At 37.4% G+C, this 15,392-nt stretch overlaps 1 protein-coding gene across 2 annotated transcripts in view; it reads left to right on the top strand.

The window, feature by feature from the left end:
* Positions 1-15,392, top strand: part of CDYL (chromodomain Y-like) — a 104,639-nt gene that overhangs the window by 49,188 nt on the left and 40,059 nt on the right. The gene's annotated exons all lie outside the window — the stretch shown is intronic.

Below are 15,392 nucleotides of genomic sequence, written 5' to 3'. Positions count from 1 at the left end.
CCACTGTTGCTTGCATTCTGATTTTTATGGAAAAAAAAACCCCACACTTCTGTAGTGGCCAACAAGGGAGGAATGCTTTCCTGGAGCTGTAGTGTCAGGTCATGGACCAACCCCTTTTGCTGCAGATGAACTAGGTAACCATGGCAATGCATACACTGATGCCACAAATATCCCTTCCTTTGCATGGGCTAAAGAGGAAATGTGTATCTCTGAGGATGTAAACAAAACTGGAGGGGGAAAAGGCAGGAGATGCCAGTGTGCAAGTTTCCTCAGCAGGTGAGGTAGATGAGTGTTCACACACATGATGGTTTCATGATAAATATTATGTGCTTCGGAGTACAGCAGTGTTCCTAATGAAGTGGTTGATTAGCACTGCCTTCAGCATCCTGGTTTTTGCCTCAAGGCATTCACAAAACCAACCAAACAAATAAAACAAAACCAAAACAACCCCACACAACAAAACAGGAATAAAAGAGGACCTTGTTAGATAGGTTAATAGCCTCCAAATAATTAAATCATTCCCACCAACCTTTCATTCTGATAATGCTAGTGTGGCGAGGGCTTGTTACAGGGCATGAAATGGAATTGGAAAGTCCTGCGCAGGAGTGATAGTGGCATATAAAAGATTAGTGGAGGTGTAGTAACCTGTTTCACTGAGGTGTTGCAGTCCCCTTCTCACCACCTCCTTCATCTAATGCTGAAAGCTGTGCCTGCAGTGACAGGAATACAAGATTTTTCTCACACTTACATTTTTCACAAGATCTTAAGTTGTGGACCAAAACAGGAGGAACCAAGGAGATAGTCACGATACATTGCTGCACAAAGAAAAACAGCACATTTCTGCTTCTTTCTGCTCCTGGAGAGCTATTAACTGAGGCTTTCCTTTTCTCACAACACTGCCACCAACATGAGCTGTGCAGCTTGCTTAAAACAGAAGCAAATATCCTAATTTATTATGGTTTTACAGATACTTAGACTCCTCTACAACTTTTTTGGGGTACTGTCCAAATTGAGCAGTAAATCTCTGATTATAAGGCTTGGAAACAATGTTATGGAGGAATAATACTCAGTTGTATTAAACATCTGTCTCTTTCACTAGCTTCTTAAAATTTCTGTGGCAGAACTCTTTCTCATAGAGGCCTGTGGTCTAACTCAGCTATTCTGCATCAGCAGATTAGATCTCTGTTCAGAGGGAAGCCAAGAGCTAGCCTGGCCTTCCAGCTTACCAAGCTGACACATTCTCCTTCCCTTCATTAAAGCTGCACCCTGCTCTTTGCTGGTTTTATTTTCAGTATCACTCTGCTATTCATTGAAATGTAATAAATAGACACTCCTCTTCCTCCCCTGCACCAGTCTCCCGCTGTTCAGAATCCTGTTCTGTTCCTTACTCAGGACATTCCTTCTGTCCTGACTGGACACCTCATCACATTTTCAGCACTGTCAACACCTCAGGAATCACATCAGAGTTGTTAATTGTGCAGAAACTTCCTCAAATTTGTACCCTCATCGGTGGCTCTTCATACGCACCAGATCCAACATATTAATAATGCAAATGTTAGATCTGGCATTTGGAGCACTCTTTCTAAACTTCCCACCTCCTCCACGTACACCTTCTGTTAATTTTAAGAGTTCCTACTTCCACATGGAGGGTGCTGCCAGGAAGACAAAAGCATATTTTGAGAAAACTTGAGCTGATTCTGGACATTTTTCTCAAAAGATTTTTTTTTTGGGAAAAATCCCAGTTAGTCAAAATGGAAATAATTAATTGGAAAGTGTAATTTTGAAACGTTCTAGAAAAATGCAGATTACATTTCTAATCCATTTTGGACAGCTTTGATTACCACAGCTGATTTAGGTGTTGGGGCTTTTTTTACGTAAAATTAGAAAAAAAAAATTAAAAATTTTAATATGAAAAACTGTTACAAATTTTGAGATTATTGCTATGAATGCTTTTTGATTATATAAATCATTATTTATTTATTTATTTTTAGTCCTGGTTCACGATGGTGAAACTCTTCAAAATTTTGTCAGTTCTTTCTGTGTTCTTTTTCCCTGGCCTCTTTTTTTTTTTTTTTTTAATTATTTTTTTCATCAGAAAAAAATCCAAAACCTTGCATGCATAGGAGAATCCCAGTTTAATGCCTGGAATTACGATGAAATATTGATATTATGGTAGCATCTAGTAATGCTTTCTGATGACAAACTGCCATGACACAGTTCTTGTTCCTAAGAACGGTCTCAGAAAAGGCAACCAGCAAATACTTAGGCAAATATGCAGAAGTGCTGGGAGAATAAAATAATAGTTTTATTTGCTCTGTTAGTTGGTGGTTTCAGCGTACCAAAATCTAGCAGCTGTCCAAGCCATATGTTTTAAGAAACCACATCATTGTATCGAATATTTATATTTTAAAGGCTTGGCCCTGAAAACAAAGTCGATGAAGTAATATTCAATGTACTAGCATAAGAAGGGTGGCATATGGACAAAGTGGGACTTGGTCACTGAATTAACACGTCTGTGGTTCCAATTTTTCTAAAGATTCTGTTACTAAAAGACAGTAGAAATGATCTGTAAGTGGATGGATGAAACAAAAAACATCACCAAGAACTGTGATGTTGTGTAGGAGATTTTAATGGTACCTACAAGCAATCTGTATTACTCAAAAATAGGCAAGTCAAAAAAATGGCCTCATATCTGACATTAGGTTCAGATACATTTGAGATTTTTGAAAGCGTGCTTCCTTCATCAAAATTGAATAACTTTGATATTTCCTTGCAAAATTTTTAGGTACAGTAAGCTTTTAGCTATTCTAGGAATTTCTCTTCAATAGAATACGCAAGAAGTGAAACTGTAAAGGGAATCTGTGGGCCACACAAGACTAGAGAGTTGTTTTGCAGTTCTAGAAAGAGTTAAAAAAAACTGAATTGGTTTTTCACCTCCTGCAAAACTTAAGTAGAAATTAGGTGAATTCCATTGCTTGGCAAATTCTAGCTTTCTTGCTGTACTTTTTTTCTGGGTCACTCTGTGGTCATTAAGGTTCTTATTCACCTAACAATGTCCAACGTGTGGATGTAATTGAGAATAAATGGCACAAACAGATTTTGGGTAGAAAGGCATGCGAGCTTCTGAAAGTATAAAACAAGAAATGCCCACATAGCCGCATGTGTTGTCACAATTAGAGCAATGCAAGCTGGTGGCTGGTGTGCAGGAAAAGAAGAAATACAAGAAATGCAGTGGATTATGTTGCTTTGCTAGATGAACAAGCACTGCTAGTGTGCACAGTGGCATTAGCACCTCCCTCCTTGCACATGCTGCTTCAGATGTATAACTTGTACGAGCAATAGGCTGTCTGACAATAGAAAGGTGACTGGAGTATATCGACCTGTGGGCAGCAAGGGCGTCTGCTGATTTTTCAGTTGAATGTTGGTGCTGTTCGTAGCTTGAGACAATGGTACTGGCACCAAAAGAAAAGCCAAGCATCCTGAGAAAAAATATTGAGCTCGCGTTCTGATTTTTACCCGTTCTTTACGTTATTCAAAACTGTTTATGGGATTAAAACCTACAGATTTGGAAAACCAAAAAGCCACTTTCAGCAATGTGGAAAATAGTGCCTTTTATTTTGTTAAGTCTGATAGCTGCGTTGCAAGTTACTGGGACACTGTCAGGAAGGCCCTGGGGGGAGTATTGCAGCTGATGAAGGAGTGCAGGGTGTGAACCAGACCACAAGTGATGTGTATAACCCATCCGTAAAGCATGAGGAAAGTCACAGAACTCACTCCTGTGGGAATTTGAGTGAATAGTACAAATAAAGGAAAGTTGGGATGATGTGTTGTGGTTCTTCAGATTCCTGTTTAGCATTCTGGAAAGACAGAAGCAGCTCTGAGCCCTCCTTTTATTTGTTTTTGTTATGTTTTGGTAGTAAAACACTATTCCAAAAAAAGCCTTGAGACAGGAACTTCCTTTTCCAGTGTGTTTGTACATTGCACTTGGGTGGTGGTTTGATCTCTACAGAGTGATCTGGAAAGCAACCAAGCATTTTATTAGTGGAAACAAAAGCCAATTAAATGGGTTAAAGTCCTTAGTGAACCTGCCTAACTTTTGACATTACTGGTTAAACTGCATTGTTGTATTCAGCAGTGTGTAATTTTGTATTTTTTCTATTGTCTGCATTTTGCAAATCGCTAATTCAGGGTAAAACAGTTTTAATGTAATCAACCTTACATACCTTTGTTTTTTTCCTTAGAAGTTGCATGTTGTTTAGAATTTACTTCTGAAGGGTTCACATTATTACTTCTATTATGCGCTATCTTGCAAAATTTTAACCTACCATCAATTTTCCATCTGTTAAGTCATTTTCAAATTCTTAAGCTTCTCTCCTCTTAACTAAAATAATACTCTAAATTGTTAATTTGTTTATCTTTGTTTTTCTGCCATATCATACATGCAAAAGCTTTAAGTAACATGGTAGTCTGGACGGAGTGTATTATGTGGAAAATCAGTCTGTTATCCCATACTTTCCTGGGTTTTGTACATCACACACATACACTTCTGCAGTTTCTGGTATGTGGTACAGATCATTGTACTTTACATGATTCTCCAGGATTGAGAATTGTATGAAAATCTTTCGTCTTCAAGATATACTGGTTTATGTCAATAGATTATTGTAATGATGGAGCAGGATTTAAGTGCAAGGCTTGTTTGAGTTTTAAGGCTGTCTTCCAGAGTATTTAAGGAGTAAGTATCTGCTTTCTTGCTTTTTCTGCCTTCTGCTGTCTTTCAAACAGAGATGCTGTGGATTTGGATGCCAGGTTTGTCTGTTTGAAGACTGTTGGTGTGGACTTCTGATATAGCTGAAAAAAAGGGGAACTACTTTGGAAAGAATGAGCCCATTCCTTTTGGTTGCTTCCCTAACCAATTCCAACGTAACCTAAGTGTCCCTTTAAGGGCAAACTTATTTTTATCAGTGTGACGGAGAGGGAAAGGATATGTCCTTGAAGACATAGGCACACAAGGTTGCATGCAACTTGCTACAGAAAAATGAGTTCCCCTTTAATGGGAACTCTGGATTTTATCTATCTATATGTATGAAAGAAATTTCTCAAGAAATACTCAATTTGGACATAAAATTTTTAACCTCCGTTAACAGAAAAATCCTTGTTATCGTCACCAATATTTGTATTGCATCTGCAGGCCTAGTGATAAGCCCCGTGCTGTTAGCTGTGCATTTCTTCAGGTGTTGCATCAATTTGTAATGACTGAGGATCTGATCTCGGGTCTAAGTTTCATGACTGCTCGGGGGGGGGTCAATAATGACCAGGCATCACATATTCCTATGGTACTTGCATCAAGATCAGATAGAAGTGATTTCTGAGGACACATTTGTCATACCTGTCGTGGTAATGCTGGGAAAGAAGTGCAGTGTGAAGCAAAAGCTCTCTTTGTGAGGCTTACTTTCAACCTATTTTACTTACATCTCTGCAGAGAAAACGTGGTGAAGATCAGACAGAATGTGGTGGCAGAAGTGTTGAACTGGTTGTTTTTTATTTTCTTTCCACATTGTCAAAATTGTGCAACTTTAAAACAGCTTTTGATAATACAGCAGTAGTGGGAATCGCAATCAGAAATATTCATATAATGTTTTTTACAGTATCTTTTACTTTGGCGTAGTAACCATCAATGCTTTTTTGTCCCATGCTGTTTTCACTTTTGAGGAAGTCGATTCTCCCATCTTTCTTAAGACTGTTAAGTAGATTGAATGTAACTTTCCTAAGAAAACTGTCAATGTGGATCTGTGTTCTGTTGACAAGAAGATTAATCTTAATACATTGATACAAAAATCCATAAGACCTGGACAAAAATTACCTTAGTATGGTTCACTATCTACTTGAAAGGGGAGATGCTCAGTGTGCAGTTAAATTTTCTGTTAACAAAAGACCTCATAGGGAGGCTGTTATAGGTGAGGAAACATCAGAGAATTAGTAAATGAACTATTTCTTTTTTTCATTTAATCCTTGTAAAAGATAGAAAACTGTTCAATTAAAAAAAATGAGAAAGTTTTAAAGTATATATTTATTTATTTTCACTAGTTACTTGGATAAGAGATAACAGACTTGTATTGAACAGGTGACTGCAAATATACTTTGTTTTGTTATCAAGACCAAATGAAATACCAAGATCTTATATTGCTTTGGGATATCTACTTCAAGTGCAAGTTGCCAAATTCAAACTGGGATAGTCACAGTTCAGAACTACTGCTGTGATTAATTCTACTGTTTTTTAAGTAACAGAAAACAAATATGTAAGCTGTACATTTGTGAAACTGTCTGCAGTTTTTAAAATCAAACATGAAGATGACTAGATTATCTTCTGCACATGTTTATATCATAAACATGTTTAAGAATGCACACTCAAATGCATTAAGCCATAAGACAACAATCAGTATATTCTGCTCTAGTAATTGTTTGCTTAATTTTGCAATACTAGGTTGCATAAAAAGAAGATTTTAGATTTATTTGAGACGTATTTATCATTTAAAACGCTTTAAATTTTATTACATTTTAGATGATTTTAAGAAACAAAGGCAAGTCATAAAAACTCATGCTTTGAACTAGACTATTCTGTGTTCGAACGTATCTGAAAACTGGAAAATTTCTAAGATTTGACTGGAAAAAGAGAGCATCTTTCAATTGCATTGAGTTCTTTGAACATACCTGAAACAGTAGATAAAGAAGTACAGAATGTCATTTATTTTCTTTGAAAACATTCCTTGAAAGAAACAACTAAAGGAAGTAAGCAGGTATGCTTCAAAAGACTGCTGAGAAACCGGCTGGGAAGATAGAAAGCGGAGGAGGCTTAATGGCTCATTTCAGTTGTGTCAGAAGCTTAGCAGTGGGATGTCACAAGGCTCTGTAATAGGATCTGTGCTTATTTATATGTATTATTGATCTTAAAAAAAAAAAAATGCAGCGGTCAGTGGAGGTACAAAAACTTGCAGAGAGGCACATAGTTATTAAGATAGAAGAAAACTGAAACTTCAGAGGGATATATCTAAAGCTGAAACAGAAGCGATGTGATGGAACAGCAGGGAAATAACTTGGACTGATCATTTTCCTTGCTGGCTCCTAAACTGGGTTTGAAGACTGGGTACGGAGAGGAGTGCCTAAAGACTGCGAAGGACAACTTTGAGAAGCTTGGCTTAATATTGAGCTAAAGAAGTTCTCAAGGTTTCTTTGCCACATATATTTGTCATTACGCTTCAGTATAACCAAATATGAATAACAAGGATTTGCTGGTGTAGTGTCTTCCATGCATTAGCGCTGCTGTCCCTCAGATTGCTGTATCATTTTTAAGATGAGCTCAAATGAGAGAGATGAAGTGGAAAAACTGGCTAGCTGCCTTCTCAGGCAGCTCCACGTGAGAGGTTTCTGAGTAGACTTGCTATGTATATATAGTTGGCAAATCTAGGATAAGCTACTGATGAACGCTGGTGCAGTAGGAACAAAAGGGGATTAAAAAAATTATACATCTGATGGGAATACTGAAAATATTGCATCTGATTATTTTAGAGAAGAATCAAATTAGTGATGTGATGAAATAATTACTGATGTTGGAAATTTTTGTTCTGGAATGAATTAATAAGACATGCGGACGTCAAAATAAATTGAAAGGTGTCACATCCGAAGTAGATAGATAATGCCTTTTGATGAAGTTTCCATTTAGTTCTGAGAACTGCTTAAAAGTAATGATCTTGTGAAAGAATTGTAGGCATTTGTAAGGATAACAGTAATAAACTGTGTTTGTAGAAATTAATGTTATTGTTTTAGAAAGAATATAAGTCCACTTGCTGTAGAAGGAAGGAAGCTTTCTGAGACATACCTGAAAATTGTAATGCAGGGATTTTTATATCTCATTCTGCACTGCTAGCAGTTATTAGATACAGAATATTTCACTCAACTTTTATTTATGAAATTAATTTGTACTGTACAAATGCTGAGAGAATCTAATTATGTTCCTCTTAGGATATTAGGATAGGCATTATAAGAGTAATAAGAAGGTGGAACTCAGGTCTAGTTCTTACTGAGGCCTTCACTGTGAAGGATCTCCAGCCCCTTGGAATCCAGAACTAGATGTCTGTATGTCCCCATGTAGCGATGTGGATTACATCTTTGGTTACAGAGAACTGGCATTTTCCCCATAATGTAGACCTTTTTCTCATTTCCATCCCATGTTTGCCTCTTTTCAGCATCAACAACTGCACCCACTTCTTGAACCACACCAATTCAGTAGCTAATAGCTAGAGAATGCTTTTTGTTATTAGCAGCACGTGCTGGTCTTAAGAATACCTCTGCAGGTATTTTAGGTTCTGTGGATTTACAGGAATTTCTAGCAATTGTGTACCTGAGTGGCAAATAAATGGTCTATACTGAAGTAGTGTGATGCAGTTTAGTTTGTGGAGTTCTGTTTGTTTTTTGGAGGATTGGTAACTGAAAGCATCATCCATCATATCTGTTGGAAATTGAAACTGGTGTCCGGTTGCTAACATATTCCAGTGGACAAGCTGTGAATTGGGACACTGCCCTTTCTCTACTCCAGATCCATATTCTTTCCAACTTAAAAAACAAACAAACAAAAAACCTCATTTAGAAATTCCACCCATATTCAGACTCATCCTTTAGAAAATGCCTAGAAAGCTGTATGAAATTATTATTTTGAAATAAATAATCCTTCCAGAAAATGTAGATGCTTGCAATAAACAGTACGGATTTTCATTCATCCTTTTTGGTTTTGAAACGGCCATCTCAAAAGACGCTCAAGTGCAAACAGATTTGTTGCATTGAATTCTCCCCTAATCCTCACTTTTTCCCTTTCCTCATTTTCTGGACAGATTTCAAAGTCAATGGTCACTTTTTAGAAATACAGGAGTGAGTTGAAACCAACTGTAAATGTGAAGCTAATTCTTATTTTACCAGACATAAAATTGTACTGGCATGGGTAATTTAAAATTAATTTTCAACATATGGAAGGAATATTCTGCTAGGATTTCTCTTAAAGTTGGTAATTTTGTAAAGATGTGTTTGTGGTGATGCAGGAAAACACCTCAAAGATGCTTTTTTTTTTTTTTTTTTCTCATGAGAGTGTAAGTAGGAAAACTGTGTAATGTGGTAACAATTGATATATGAAATAAAGTACTGCGTGTCTGTAATTTATTGTTTACGTTTGTTTCTGAGTACAAAGGATGACTGATGATTCTATGTTCTTTAGTTTGGAAAATCATCTATTTTTACTTTGTGTGCATGTGTAGGCAACTAGCTTGGAACCTGTTTAAAATGTTCAAAAGTTTATACAAAACACAAGTTACATCTTTGATTAGCATCACTGAAAGATAGTGAGGTGTTTTATTTTCTTTCTTTATTTTGTACATTGACAGTGCTTTAAGTTCTGTCAGCTTTAGAGGTTCCTGCAGTCAGTTAAGTCAGGGGAGCGTGTTGTTGTTCTTTTTAAATATCCTCTCTAATTTCAAACAATCTTGCAGCAACAATAAAAATAATAGAAATGAGAGGAAGATATTTAATCATATTGCTTATTTCATGTCCTTGTAGGAAGTGGCATGTTTTCCATTAAAAAAAAAAAATTTATAATACTCTTAGAATAAGAGAATGGGCTTTTTTTTTTAAAGATCCTGTAGCATAACACATTCTGAGCAGCCACTCCATTTACTAAGGTGAATATGGGTCAAAATTCAGGATCTGTTCTAGAATAAATACTCTAAAATGAGAGTTATCTGAACTTGATTTATTTTTACTTGATGTTTCTACCCTTAAGATTCAGAGAAAATGCTTATTTCATAGATGTTCTTTTCCTTTCTGGCATGTTAGATTCAACAACCTTTAAGATGCTGTAAAATAGAAGAAAAAAATAACTATATTATGCTTAATGTGCTTTGAAAGCAATGGATAAAATTATTCAGGCGCGAGCGCTTTTGAGACACATGGCAAATCAAGGGTATGACTTTTGTCACGGTATTTTTTCCCCCCAATTAACAATTTAGATACCTTCCAAGTCCGTTAGCTTCACAGGAAGGCACTGGTGCTCTGGACCTCTGGAAATCAGACTTTGTTTGCATTTCCAAATACAGAGACTTAGCTGGCATTAAAGGTTGAGCTTTAAGTCATCTTCTAAAGTAATGCAAGTCAAAACAAACATTATCCACAACTGTTCTTTATTGTTTGGCTTGCCTTAAAACTTTGAAGAAGAAAGTGGTTTGATTCACTGATAGCAAAAGGTATTTTGCTCTGACATCCTTTCTATTCTGGTATTAAATTTTACTCTGGCATGGTGATCATCTTCAAGAAACCATCATTCATTCTTATAATGTATCATAGTAAATAAAATTCTCTATTACTGTCCTGTTGGTACAGTCCAGTTTGAAATGGCGTCATATAATTGAACATGATATAGTACTAGATTTATTAAAATAAATAAATAAAATGTTAAAAGAAAAATTTAGATTTAGTCCCTTTTTTAAAAAATATATTATATTACTTTGCTTTCAACTTTTGAATTCCTGATATAGAGCCTGATGTTTAATTAATTTATATCCTATTTGTTTTAGATTGGCAGCTGAAATTTAGGCCTCAATGAAATTAATAAATCTCTCCAGATTCTTTGCAGTTCAAGTATAATATTTGTTCAGTGCCTCGCTGAAGAAACTGTTACTACACTATTGTGTATTATAAATTACAAATCCAACGGAGTAATGTGATACAAATAGGCCATATATATCCATATGTTCAGATTAAAGGCGGGCAGGGGAAATACTAAATAAAATATATTTCCTAATAAACCTGTATAAAAGTCACTCAGTGGGTCTGTAGTTGACCTGGCATTAACATCTCTATACCTCTTCTGTAGTTTTCTCTTGTATTTTAGTATTTAGCCAGGTTAATAATAAGTTGTGCTATGATCTTCCAACTTCATGATAAAATATTCAGATGTTTCATGTGAATTTTGTTGTTGTTTGTGGGGGAGTGGGTACACTTACATATTAATCTGTGTTTCTTTTATAAGGCTGTCCATAGAGGTTGTGGATGGCCCATCCCTGGAGATGTTTAAGGGCAGATTGGATGGGGACCTGGGCAATCTGATCTAGTACTTGGATCTAGCGATTGGCAACCCTGTCTGTGTCAGGGGAGCTGGGACTTGATCCTTGAGGTCCCTTTCAACCCAAGCCATTCTATGATTCTATGACAAGTACTCCAAATAATTTTTGGGGTGAGCCTAAAATAACTCAAAAGAAAGAAATCCATCATAGTGAGACAGTTTTTTAAGGATTTTTTTATTTTTTATTTTTTACTTTTTTTTGCATTTTGACTACTTATTGCTCTCTCTACAACACTTTTTATCAGTTATATGTGTTAATTGTTTTTTCTAGCCTCTCACTGAGACACGCTGTAACCCCAGCACATTTGTTAATGCACCTTACTTGCTCCCCACATCGTCAAGGAAGAGTGACTTGCACAAGGGCTGGTTTGGCAGTCCTCTTTCAGGATAGGGAATCACAGAATTGCAGAATGGCTTGGGTTGGAAGGTACCTCAAAGACCATCTCGTTCTAACCTCCTGCTGCGGGTAGGTTTGCCAACCGCTCAGTCGGCCACTAGATAAGGTTGCCCAAGGCACCATCCAGACTGGCCTTGAACACCTCCAGGGATGGCCCTTCAGAAGGCTGTTGGGGTCTTTGAATGGAAGCTTAGATACACCAGCATCCCAAGAAATTCTCATAAGTCAAGGAGGATTTTTGTTTCTTGCATTGTGATACTTATGCAATTATTTTATGTTTTTACAGTGCTTGTTTATAAGTCAGTAACTTCCTTGCTAAGTGTCCAGTATTTGCAGATACTCCTGCAAGCCTGCTCTGATTGTATTACTGCTTTACTTAAAAGGAGAGAGAAGTTTCTGTAGTGGCTGACATTACGTATGTAAGTTGGTTTGGTTTTGGCTTTTTTTACATATAGATTTTGTAGAAAACTGTGGAAATTGCTATGAGATCGTAGAACTGCTCTGCCCAGTGCTTACCTTACTTCAATTGAGTTAAATATTAATTAATCTGTTTATATTGGTTATACTGTGAAGTAATTGTTTTGATCAAATCAACAAATTAAATGCTATACTATGGCGTTGATAAAGTTTTTAACACTCAGGCATATAGTCATTTGCATAAAATGATGTGTTCCCAAGTTACACAGTTTGCTCAGCAGACCCCAGTAATTTCTGCAGACCTGTTAAGACCTTTTAGCATTCTGGATATATCAGGGAGGAGAAAAATAATGACACAGGCTGATCGTATCAAAGACACTTTGAGTTGGATAAAATCACTCAAAGAACAGTGGTCTCAGAATCTTCTAAAGATAACAGTTACACATTTAAACCAAACCTAAATTTTGCTTTCTGATCCTTAATCATGTCCCGATGAGGCTCCTTATGATAAAATTAGTGTTGTTTGTAAGAAATGGAATATTCACATGGAAACTTTTTTATTTTTATTTTTTATTTACCTATATCATTTACCATTGAAATGTACAAAGAGAATGTTAAAATTTTGTGGTAATGTAACTTTGTAAACTTTTATCATTCTTAATCGTGAGAACTTTGGGTACAAGCCTTCTTGAGTTGCACTTAGTTTGATGAAAGATATAATTTCCTTTTTTATCTTAACATCTGACTGCACGTAGTAGACAACATTGTCTCCCACAGTATTCTCCTGGGGAAGCTGGCAACTCGTGGCTTGGATAGGTACACTCTTTACTGGGTAAAGGACTGGCTGGATGGCCGGGCCCAGAGAGTAGTGATGAATGCAGTTAAATCCAGCTAGTGACCAGACATGAGTGGTGTTTTCCAGGGATTGGTACTGGGGCCTGTCCTCTTCAGTATATTTGATGACCTGGACAAGGGGATTCAGTGCATACTCAGTAAGTTTGCAGAAGACATCAACTTGGGAGGAAGTGTTGATCTGCCTGAGGGAAGAAAGACCCTCCAGAGGGATCTGGATGGGCTGGACAGCTGGGCCGAGGTCAATGGGATGAAGTTCAACAAGACCAAGTGATGGGTCCTGCACTTTGGCCACAAGAACCCCAGGCAATGCTGCAGGCTGGGGGCAGTGCAGCTGGAAGACTGTGTGGAAGAAATGGACCTGGGGGTGCTGGTCAATGCTCAGCGTAAGCCAGCAGTGTATGTACCCAGGTGGCCAAGAAGGCCAATGGCATCCTGACTTGTATCTGAAATGGTGTAGCCAGCAGGACCAAGTAAGTGACAGACCCAGTTTGCCGCTGCTGGAAGGGAGGCTGCTAGTGGGAACAGCTGCCACGTGCTTCCTGCAACAACCGCATGCTCTTTCTGGCAGCAGCAACTCTGCTGGGCCCCTTGCTCCTTCAGCAAGGCTAGCAGCCCAAGGATGGATAGTGTGTGCATGGAGCAGCTGTTGCTGATGCAAGAAATGGAAGGCAGGGTTATTTTTATGAGCGAGAGTGAGGGAGGGTTAAGGGCATCCTCCCACAGAGTGTGGAAGGTTATGGTCTTGTGTGGGGGTGCAGGGAGCATCTGGAAACTCTGGAAAGAGAGGGGAAAGAGAACCATAGTAGTTTGATGTATATGCAATAACTGCTGGATTGTGGCATGCAAGGTTTTAAGGAGAGAATGAGTCACTTTTATTGTACTGTACTATTGTATGGGGAATTAGCCTCAGTGTATCAACGTATGTGAATATGTATGACTCTTCCCTATTAAAAGGAAAATTATCGATTAAAGGGAACGCTTAGCAGTCTCAGAGATTAGTTGTGGTGTAAGGAGGATCAAGAGAGGAGAATGTTTTATAGTATTTGGCTTCTTTTTAAATTACGTCTTGTGTGTCTGTAGTGATAAGATTTTCTTTAAGATGACAGTCTTCTACAAAGTCTTGGTAGGATTTTAGACTTCTCAGTGAATGGAGATTTATGGTCATGATTCAGGAGGCACTGCACAAAAACACAATATGGAAGCTATGTGCAACATCATACGGAATCATACAATGCCATGTTTGCACGACAGTATTCCTGGCATTCTTTATAATAAGAATTCTTGTCTCTATTTTCCTTTGTATAAACACAGAAAGTTGCACTGGACACTTCTGATTAACCATAGGTTGTGGGGTCTGTCTATCAAATGTGCTCTACATTTGGAATGCTTTTTTTTCTTTTTTTTTTTTTGTATAACATTTAAATCAAAAGACACTGAGGTCATCTAGTCTGCACTCCAGTGTATTGCAAGTCATTACATTTCACCACTTACTGCTATATCCTGAGTTAGCCTAGAGGATTACCAGACTCTGGAGACTAAATTTTTGTTTGTCATTTAATGCTGAATAGCAGGGAGTTGATTAGAAAAAATATGCTCAGATGAAAATACTTGTTTTGTGTGTCATGTTCTGCATAACATCTTGAGAGGATGCCATCTGCTTCTGAATAAATAAATAAACTGGATTCCTATTAAAAGAGCTTTCTTGCAGAAAAGTAGCTTATGTTTCAGCCATGTACACATAGCCTGGCCCTTCTAGTGTACCCTCCAAACACTTCTGGCAACCTCCACTCTTCCCACAAAGATCCGTGCAGATTGCTCCGCCTCCCTCAATGTCGTAGTATGCTGACAATGTAAAAATGTGTAGGCTGGTTATTAAAACGTCTGCTGGAGTCATGCTGTTAAAAGGCTGTCTCTCACTGTTAGTAAATTCTAACTTCAATGTCCTTTTCAGCTAAGTAATAGAGGTGAGTTCAGGCAATCCCTTGCTAAACCTCCTGCAGCATAATCTGTGGACTTTCTCCTGCATGTAAAAGTTGACTTGGCATAAGCAGCTTTATGAATACAAGAGAAGTATAGATTTTCTTCTTTCTATATTTTTTTGAATGAGAAGTGGTTGGAGGTGTTTTTTTGTTTTGGTTTGGTTTTGTTGCAATTGTCCATAGAGTAGCGTATGAGCAGAGGCATTTTTTAATTTTATGAATGTCAAACTGAACTGTAGACTGGAATGACTTTTGCAGGGCCTCCAAAGAAGGGAGATTCAGTGTGAATAGATTTTGAGACTGAAGGCCTTACAAATATTGCGTTTTTTCTTGTATCGTCTAGGCTATGAGTGTTCTGCAAAAGTAAAGATATTATTCAGATTTCAAATTTTTGGAAGTCATTTTCAGGAATGTCCTCAGCTTCTCTGTGCCGAGCACTCACAAGAATAAGAAAGCTCCAGACAAAAAGTAATTAGGTTGTTTTTTCTGTTGCTGAAGTGTCTTCCCTAATTTTGTCTACCTTCTGTAATTTTGTTGAATGCAGCTCCTTCGAATCTTTGTTCCATACTGTTGACTGGAGAGGAAG

This window comes from Gallus gallus, chromosome 2, assembly GCF_016699485.2.
Source record: "Gallus gallus isolate bGalGal1 chromosome 2, bGalGal1.mat.broiler.GRCg7b, whole genome shotgun sequence".
Classification (NCBI taxonomy): Eukaryota; Metazoa; Chordata; class Aves; order Galliformes; family Phasianidae; genus Gallus; species Gallus gallus.
This window is presented reverse-complemented; position numbering and strand designations above follow the sequence as displayed.